Source organism: Perca flavescens, chromosome 6 (genome assembly GCF_004354835.1).
Source record: "Perca flavescens isolate YP-PL-M2 chromosome 6, PFLA_1.0, whole genome shotgun sequence".
NCBI lineage: Eukaryota > Metazoa > Chordata > Actinopteri > Perciformes > Percidae > Perca > Perca flavescens.
The window spans coordinates 1141226-1150946 of NC_041336.1; the positions used below are offsets into that span (position 1 = coordinate 1141226).

The 9721-nt window shown below is 44.3% G+C and overlaps 1 pseudogene; it reads left to right on the forward strand.

Moving 5' to 3' along the window:
• Nucleotides 1–6875, forward strand: part of LOC114556729 (complement C3-like) — a 35063-nt pseudogene extending 28188 nt beyond the window's left edge.
• Nucleotides 6876–9721: the final 2846 nt, after the last annotated feature.

Below are 9721 nucleotides of genomic sequence, written 5' to 3' on the forward strand. Positions count from 1 at the left end.
GGTGGGGCTCATCATCCTGCATTGTGTGTAAACTGCAGCAATTTATTATTGTACCTCAATAAAGTTGGGGGACTTAAGGCCCAGAGACGATTAAACAAGATAAAGAGTCTACTGCCATGCTAGTGGCTCTAAAGGCCCAGACACACCGACCAGACGGCCAACCAATGGCAGTCAGACTGATCAGTCTCCCCGAGTTGGTCCAAAAAGTTCCTCAGAACACACCGAAAAGACGAGACATAATACATCTCCATAACAGCAGGCGGTGCTAATCTGTATTGTTGCCGAAACATGAAAACCGGCAGCTGATTGGACGAACGTGTCACGTGAGGTCTGGTTTTTCCGGAAATTCAAAGCCAGACTGCCATGGCGGCTCGTTTAGAATACAATATCATATTGTACTAAAATAGTTCACCGAAACTTTTTTCTGAAAACATTTGAAGAGGGAAACAGGCCGTGCAGTTGCTGAATCTGTCTTCATTTCAGATCAACAAAGGTCAGTTTAAAAAAATTTCGTCAGATTTCCGGGTTAGCTCTCCACCAATCAGATAGGTCATTTGAGTCAGACTGCCGGCAGTGCCCGCCCCTCCGATTATAGATCAGCCAAAATGAAGGCCGATGGCTCCTCGGACGGACGACAGCACGGGACACGCCAAACAGACTCGAGTTACCGACCTCACCAGACTGTCAGACGGCCGATTATCGGCTTGGTGTGTCTCGGGCTTTAGAGGCTGTACCAGTGGTGTAGTCTAGGTGATACGCAGGCATATGCAGTATACCCACTAAGAAAGCTCCAGGATTTCCCTATACCCACATAACAATGCCCAATGACACGCAACAACATACTTTCCATTATATTTTTGATACATTTTGAATTGTCATCTGTGGTTTCCTTCTTCACATAGGCTAAATAAAGGTATTTTCACCGTAAATTGGTGCATAAAATTGTATCCGAATACAGGAAATGAAGTTGTTGATACTCAAAACTTCCCTGGGGGAGGACACCCAGACCCCCCAATATGATATGGGCCCCCCTCCCCCAAAGGGATATTCTAGCCCGACGGGACCCGACCCGGGTTTCGACAGATATTTAGAAATTATGTTTGTGTTTGGGTCGGGCTCAGTCACATTAGCCCGACCAAGGCATTGAACATTTTAAATTTTAAAAAGCGTATTAGGTAGGTAGCCAATGGGCCTGTTTCACTTGATGCAAAGGTTCATTTTTATTTGATTAAAATAAATTTAAAATATTACCCTAACACCCGTCTTCCTGTGTGCGAAATATTTGTCCATGTAGCTGTGACAATGAAACACGTGCATATTAGGCTACTTGTGCGCGCCTGTGTTAACTTGTGCACTTGTTGCCCCGTGTGCGCTGAATCTGATGGGCTCATCTGTTGACATTTCCGAATGCCTTCCTACAGTTTGTTAATAAAAGCTTTCCACGCAAACAAACATACATGTGTCATTAGTATGAGAATTTTTTTTATTTTAACTGTGTCGGGCATGGCTTGGGCTCGGACAGAAATATCTTAATGTCTGTCGGACTTGGGTCAGGTTCGGATAGAAAAATGCGGCCCGATCGGCACTCTAATCCGCACACCTACACGTGTTTTTTTGGTCAGTTGTGTATTTACGTAGTGCATATTGTGTATTTCCAGAGAACTGCAGTATGCAGAACAAGGAGGAAATCACCAATAATCAGCGAACAGCTAAGATCTGTGAGAGTACACAGACCAGCATAATAGATTTTGGTGAGAGAGTGTGAATGGATTATATTTATAAAGCAATTTTATCCCAAAAACTTTTTGTATGTTAGTGTGAATAAGTGAGCTTACAATCTGTCTGTCTGTCCTCAGCGTACAAAGTGAGACTGGAAAGTTTTGAAAAAGCTGTGTCCACTGACATTTACAAAGCGACGGTACTGGAAGTCATCAAAGAAGGTATTTATCTTTGAACTGCCTGAAATGAACAAGTTGTCCAAGTTTTCACACCTACCTCATTAAGTCCGGACTTTCTGACTTTTCAGTTTGGTTTGAACCAAAATCGCAGGTGAGAAAGGTGCCTTGGACCACGGTCCAGATCAAAAGACCAAATTTTGGTCCAATAAAAAGAGGTGATCTCGGTCCGGACCAAACTGAACCAAGTTCCGGTTCGTTTATAGTGTGAAAGCATTTTTTTGGAGGGTTCGGACTTTCATTCAAAATACAAGAAGCTCTGGCAGGCTCTCCTTGTGTTACAAGGGAATAGCTTGGTGCTTAGCCTGTGTGTGTGCTCAGAGCAGACAGCTGTCGGCTATCAGAGCTGAGAATACATCAGCAGTTTATGTGTTAAGTGGTAGATGTACAGTGGAGGTTTCTCTTTGTCTCTGAATAAATTCTCCAGAAAGAAAGTTCCTGAGTTTTGCTACTCAACATCAAAACAAAAAGAGCTGCGACAGTAGGGGAGAGCAGTAGTCAGTAGGAGAGAGTAACAGTCAATAGGAGAGAGTAACAGTCAGTAGGAGAGAGTAGCAGTCAGTAGGAGAGAGTAAGAGTCAGTAGGAGAGAGTAGCAGTCAGTAGGAGAGAGCAGCAGTCAGTAGGAGAGAGTAACAGTCAGTCAGGAGAGAGTAGGAGTCAGTAGGAGAGAGTAACAGTCAGTAGGAGAGAGTAACAGTCAGTAGGAGAGAGCAGCAGTCAGTAGGAGAGAGTAGCAGTCAGTAGGAGAGAGTAGCAGTCAGTAGGAGAGAGTAAGAGTCAGTAGGAGAGAGTAAGAGTCAGTAGGAGAGAGTAAGAGTCAGTAGGAGAAAGTAACAGTCAGTAGGAGAGAGTAACAGTCAGTAGGAGAGAGTAGCAGTCAGTAGGAGAGAGCAGCAGTCAGTATGAGAGAGTAACTGTCAGTAGGAGAGAGCAGCAGTCAGTAGGAGAGAGCAGCAGTCAGTAGGAGAGAGTAACAGTCAGTCAGGAGAGAGTAGGAGTCAGTAGGAGAGAGTAACAGTCAGTAGGAGAGAGTAACAGTCAGTAGGAGAGAGCAGCAGTCAGTAGGAGAGAGTAGCAGTCAGTAGGAGAGAGCAGCAGTCAGTAGGAGAGAGTAACTTTCAGTAGGAGAGAGTAGCAGTCAGTAGGAGAGAGTAACAGTCAGTAGGAGAGAGCAGCAGTCAGTAGGAGAGAGCAGCAGTCAGTAGGAGAGAGCAGCAGTCAGTAGGGGAGAGCAGCAGTCAGTAGGAGAGAGTAGCAGTCAGTAGGAGAGAGCAGCAGTCAGTAGGAGAGAGTAGCAGTCAGTAGGAGAGAGTAGCAGTCAGTAGGAGAGAGTAGCAGTCAGTAGGGGAGAGCAGCAGTCAGGAGAGAGTAGCAGTCAGTAGGAGAGAGCAGCAGTCAGTAGGAGAGAGTAGCAGTCAGTAGGAGAGAGTAGCAGTCAGTAGGGGAGAGCAGCAGTCAGTATGAGAGAGTAGCAGTCAGTAGGGGAGAGTAGCAGTCAGTAGGGGAGAGTAGCAGTCAGTAGGAGAGAGCAGCAGTCAGTAGGAGAGAGTAGCAGTCAGTAGGAGAGAGTAGCAGTCAGTAGGAGAGAACAGCAGTCAGTAGGAGAGAGTAGCAGTCAGTAGGAGAGAGCAGCAGTCAGTAGGAGAGAGTAGCAGTCAGTAGGAGAGAGCAGCAGTCAGTAGGGGAGAGCAGCAGTCAGGAGAGAGTAGCAGTCAGTAGGAGAGAGCAGCAGTCAGTAGGAGAGAGTAGCAGTCAGTAGGAGAGAGTAGCAGTCAGTAGGGGAGAGCAGCAGTCAGTATGAGAGAGTAGCAGTCAGTAGGGGAGAGTAGCAGTCAGTAGGGGAGAGTAGCAGTCAGTAGGAGAGAGCAGCAGTCAGTAGGAGAGAGTAGCAGTCAGTGGAGAGTAGCAGTCAGTAGGAGAGAGTAGCAGTCAGTAGGAGAGAGCAGCAGTCAGTAGGAGAGAGTAGCAGTCAGTAGGAGAGAGCAGCAGTCAGTAGGAGAGAGTAGCAGTCAGTAGGAGAGAGTAGCAGTCAGTAGGGGAGAGCAGCAGTCAGTAGGAGAGAGTAGCAGTCAGTAGGAGAGAGCAGCAGTCAAGAGAGGGTAGCAGTCAGTAGGAGAGAGTAGCAGTCAGTAGGAGAGAGCAGCAGTCAGTAGGGGAGAGCAGCAGTCAGGAGAGAGTAGCAGTCAGTAGGAGAGAGTAGCAGTCAGTAGGAGAGAGTAGCAGTCAGTAGGGGAGAGCAGCAGTCATGAGAGTGTAGCAGTCAGTAGGAGAGAGCAGCAGTCAGTAGGAGAGAGTAGCAGTCAGTAGGAGAGAGCAGCAGTCAGTAGGAGAGAGCAGCAGTCAGTAGGAGAGAGAGTAGCAGTCAGTAGGAGAGAGTAGCAGTCAGTAGGAGAGAGCAGCAGTCAGTAGGAGAGAGTAGCAGTCAGTAGGGGAGAGCAGCAGTCATGAGAGAGTAGCAGTCAGTAGGAGAGAGCAGCAGTCAGTAGGAGAGAGTAGCAGTCAGTAGGAGAGAGCAGCAGTCAGTAGGAGAGAGCAGCAGTCAGTAGGGGAGAGCAGCAGTCAGTAGGAGAGAGTAGCAGTCAGTAGGAGAGCAGCAGTCAGTAGGAGAGAGTAGCAGTCAGTAGGAGAGAGTAGCAGTCAGTACAAGAGAGCAGCATTCAGTAGGAGAGAGCAGCAGGAGTCAGTAGGAGAGAGTAGCAGTCAGTAGGAGAGAGTAGCAGTCAGTAGGAGAGAGCAGCAGTCAGTAGAAGAGAGCAGCAGTCAGTAGGAGAGAGCAGCAGTCAGTAGGAGAGAGTAGCAGTCAGTGGGGGAGAGTAGCAGTCAGTAGGAGAAAGCAGCAGTCAGTAGGAGAGCAGCAGTCAGTAGGGGAGAGCAGCAGTCAGTAGGAGAGAGTAGCAGTCAGTAGGAGAGAGCAGCAGTCAGTAGGAGAGAGTAGCAGTCAGTAGGAGAGAGCAGCATTCAGTAGAAGAGAGCAGCAGTCAGTAGGAGAGAGTAGCAGTCAGTAGGAGAGAGCAGCAGTCAGTGGGAGAGAGTAGCAGTCAGTAGGAGAGAGCAGCAGTCAGTAGGAGAGAGTAGCAGTCAGTAGGAGAGAGCAGCAGTCAGTGGGGGAGAGTAGCAGTCAGTGGGGGAGAGTAGACATCTATGAATAGACAGAAAAATGATTGTTCAAAATGAACTTAAATGCTTTCTTGTAGAGAATTAGATGAGAATGAAGCTACGTCTAGCAGCCAGCTAAGTTAGCTTGCCAACCAGTGGACACTCCAGAGGTTATTGGTCCTGGCCAAGAAATTGACCAGTTGACCCCCTTATGAAATGCAAATGGCAGGTGCCTGGGTAGCTCACCTGGTAGAGCGCGCGCCCATAAATAACAGGGCTTACTCCTCACCCAGCGGCCCCGGGTGTGACTCCGTCCTGCAGTCTTTTCCTGGAACATCCCCCCACCCTCTCCCCTTTCATGTCTACAGCTGACCTATATAAAGGCCTAAAATGGCCAAAAAATAATCTTTCAAAAAACAAATATTGCAAATTGTTGTTTTGTTGTACGGATTATTATCCAAAATAGAAGTGCTGGTAGGTGGATTTTGTTCTTTGTGGAGAGCCAGGCTAGCCGTTTTCCCCTGTTTTCAGTCTTCGTGCTAAGTTGCATGTAAGCTACGCAGTCATAAGAGTGGTTTCATTAGAGGTATCAATCTAACTCACGGCAAGAAGGCAAATAAGTATTTCCCCAAATGTCCAACTATTTCTTTAAGCATAATTTTACTGGGAATATGAGAATACAACACAAATGTTTTATACTACACCTTTAGCTATGCATTTAATCCTTACCTATTCTCTCTTCTCCTATACTTGAATTACAGGAAGTACTGATGTGGGTCCTCTGAATAAACAGCGCACATTCCTCCGTTATCCCTACTGCCGGGAGTCTTTACTTCTGGAGACGGGCAAAACCTACCTTATCATGGGCACGTCCAAAGATATTATCAGAGATGACCATCAATCGTAAGTTTGTTCTTTGTGTGAATGTGTGTGGAGGTTGCATTTCAACATTTTTACTCTTTTCTATTTTTAAAATTAAGGCCTTTCTTGTACTCCAGTGTGTGTTACTGTCACTATTGATAGTGATTGTGGGAAGAGGTGAAGAGGCTTTTAACCCTTATGTTGTCTTCCCGTTGATCATGTAACTTTTAGTTTTTCTTTTCAAAATTAAAAAATTTTGGTCATCTTTTGCAACCATTTTCTTACTTTCACAGACGTTTTTGCCAATGTTTTCTGCACTTTTTGTTTGCGGTTTTGTTGTATTTTTCAACATTTTTGTCACTTTTTTCAACGTTCATTTATAATTTTTTTCAAATGCTATAAAATTTTAAAAAACACCCAAAATTCAATGAAAGTAGCAAAGTGATCATTTATTTTCTTTGTGAAAAGCGTTGTATGGAACCATCCATGTTATTTGTTTGACAATTTTGTTGAAAGAAACCCAAATTTCTGATGTAGAAACTTTGTGAAAATGGGTCCGATTCGACCCAAGGACATAAGGGTTAATGTTGTGTAACAGTGTTACAGATGTGTATTTTTCACTGTGCTTTCCTCAGGTATCAGTATGTGCTTGGAGAGAGAACCTGGATCGAGTACTGGCCCACACAAGCTGAGTGTCAAACTGAGGAACACAGAATCACCTGTTTGGGCATGGAGGAGATGGTTCAACAGTACCAAATCTTTGGGTGTCAGCAGTAGTGAAAGAAAAAAAAGAAAATGTTCATTTAAAATTGTTTTTAATTTGCATCATTCTTATTATGTAAATCACTCCCTGCTATGGGATATGATGGCTTACAGTGTTGCACTGTATTGATTAAAATGTAATGGTCTTAAAGGTGCAGTAGGAAAGACTTATAAAACTAACTTTCTGTCACTACATGAAGCAGGTCATTAAAAAATAAATCCAGCTCTTCTGGCACCACCTACAGCCTGGAGTAAGATTTGCAAAAATCCACCTCTCCCTGTTCAGATGCTCCAATCAGGGCCAGGGGGGGATGTCTAACTGTTCAGATGCTCCAATCAGGGCCAGGGGGGATGTCTAACTGTTCCGATGCTCCAATCAGGGCCAGGGGGATGTCTAACTGTTCCGATGCTCCAATCAGGGCCAGGGGGGATGTCTAACTGTTCCGATGCTCCAATCAGGGCCAGGGGGATGTCTAACTGTTCAGATGCTCCAATCAGGGCCAGGGGGAGTGTCTAACTGTTCAGATGCTCCAATCAGGGCCAGGGGGGATGTCTAACTGTTCAGATGCTCCAATCAGGGCCAGGGGGAGTGTCTAACTGTTCAGATGCTCCAATCAGGGCCAGGGGGAGTGTCTAACTGCATGTCAATCACTGCGCATGCACACGCATTAATTCTCCCTTGTGGGGGGAGGGGCTTAGGAGACCGTTTTGGGCTTTAGCAGAAAGGGGAAGAGGGACTGAGAAGTAAAGGTAAAGGTACTTTATTGTCACATACATGTAGCGAAATTCATTCTCTGCATTTAACCCATCCCTCAAGGGAGCAGTGGGCAGCCAATCACAGCACCCGGGGACCATCTCCAGATCTGAGCCAGTGCCTTGCTCAAGGGCACTGACTGGAGAACCTAGGACATGTTTTTGATGGTGGGGGAAACCCACGCAAACATGGGGAGAACATGCAAACTCAACACAGAAAGGCCCGGAACGACCTGGATTTCTACCCAGAACCTTCTTGCTGTGAGGCCACAGTGCTAACCATAGGGCCACCATGCTGCCAAATATTTTTGCTAAGTCCTGGATCTTCACAATCCTACCTACAGCACCTTTAATGAGCATTGTCTTTGTTTAAAAAATAGACACTGATTACTGTTATTTTGGTTGTGATTCAGAATATATATGCTCATGTAGATCAATTAACGATACCTGCAGCAGTAATAAAGCTGATATTTTAAGCTATTGTAAAACCACTGTCAAAAATAAAAGTAAAGTGGGCGCCCGGATAGCTCACCTGGTAGAGCAGGTGCCAATATATAGAGGTTCACTCCTCCACCAGGTTCAACTCCGCCCTTCGGCACTTTGCTGCATGTCATTCCTCCCCCCTCCCCCCACCCTGTCTCTCCTCCTTCAAGTCTTCAGCTGTCCTAGAGAATTAAATGACCACAAAATAAAATCTTTAAAAATAAAATAAAACTATGTGTAACTGAAATGCTGTTATTTTATAGCTGTTTTAGCAAAGAAATCACTTTAACCTTTTAAGATTCAGCTGAAATTTCATGCTTTTTGGTCTAAAGGACATACCCAAATTAAAAGTTCCCATATACTTGGACACTCTGGGGTGTATCATTGGAAAGGTAACACTCTAAATTTTTTGTTACAAGTGTCAGTGTGAGTCTAGGCCTTACTTACACAGAGTTACAGAGGCTAGAATGGAGGTTTTTTATTTCCGTCCATGTCATACATCTGTTAAATGATTAAAATAAAATACTGTAAACACATCTGGTAAGATACAGATATACCCATGCCATAGCCACATGTCTCAGCTTACTAAAGAAGCCAAAAGACTTGAATTTTTTTCTACAGAAATGTCTGTCCGTTTTTCTTATTTTAATTTGAAAAGTGCGAAGAAAAAAGCCAATAAATACATAATAAAACACTTCTCAAATACACAAACACACCCACATCAATCCAACACATACTAGAAATAACTATATACATAAATGTATAGAAATAAGTCATTACAAATTCCATAGGCTGTGATATTCTGATGATAGGCCCAGTTTTTCCTTTGACAGAGCTCCTGCCAATACAGGGTTAAAATGTCATGCCCATATTTGGTATCATTTGAATTGTCTGCTCATTTGCTAAAAAGGTAGACGGGTCTTATAGCATTTAAATCTAACTGGTCCGTGCAAATGTCGATCGCCTCAACGTGGTCCCTGACATGGTGTCATCGGCTTGTCATCAATCATGTAGGAAGCTGGGGAGCGAAGCTACATTGACATATATATAATGGACCAATAGACCCCGTGTCTCTGGACGGAGACCAGTGAAGGATATTAGAAGCACTTTTCCGGTGATCTCTTGCTTTACTGAGCAGCCTCCAACTGACAGAGACAACGTAGATGTGACGTGAGCAACGTGTCTGAAAGTGTGAAGTCTTCTGGTAGCTGTGAGAGAGAAATCTCAATCATTCCCAATCTTACAGAGACGGAGAGTGTAGGTATATGTAAGGAGATAACATAGACACAGGCTAACTACTGATCACTAACATGCTAGTTAACATTAGTAATTACTGATCACTAACATGCTAGTTAACATTAGTAATTACTGATCACTAACATGCTAGTTAACATTAGTAATTACTGATTACTAACATGATAGTTAACATTAGTAATTACTGATCACTAACATGCTAGTTAACATTAGTAATTACTGATTACTAACGTGCTAGTTAACATTAGTAATTACTGATCACTAACATGCTAGTTAACATTAGTAATTACTGATCACTAACATGCTAGTTAACATTAGTAATTAAACCTAAACAGCTAATGGAAGTCCAAACTGCCTGTGAGCTTCTCCTGTACTATACGGTAATTCCTCTACTGTGTGACAGTAAGTCTCGTGGTTATGACCCAATCGTTAGCCTATTGTTATAAAAGCGTCTGCTACGGAGCCATAACGTGAGCTACAAGGTAATGGAGCCTTTTATACATTGTCGTGTTTCTTTAGAAATAAACAACGGACAAATAGTCTTTAAACGCTTCA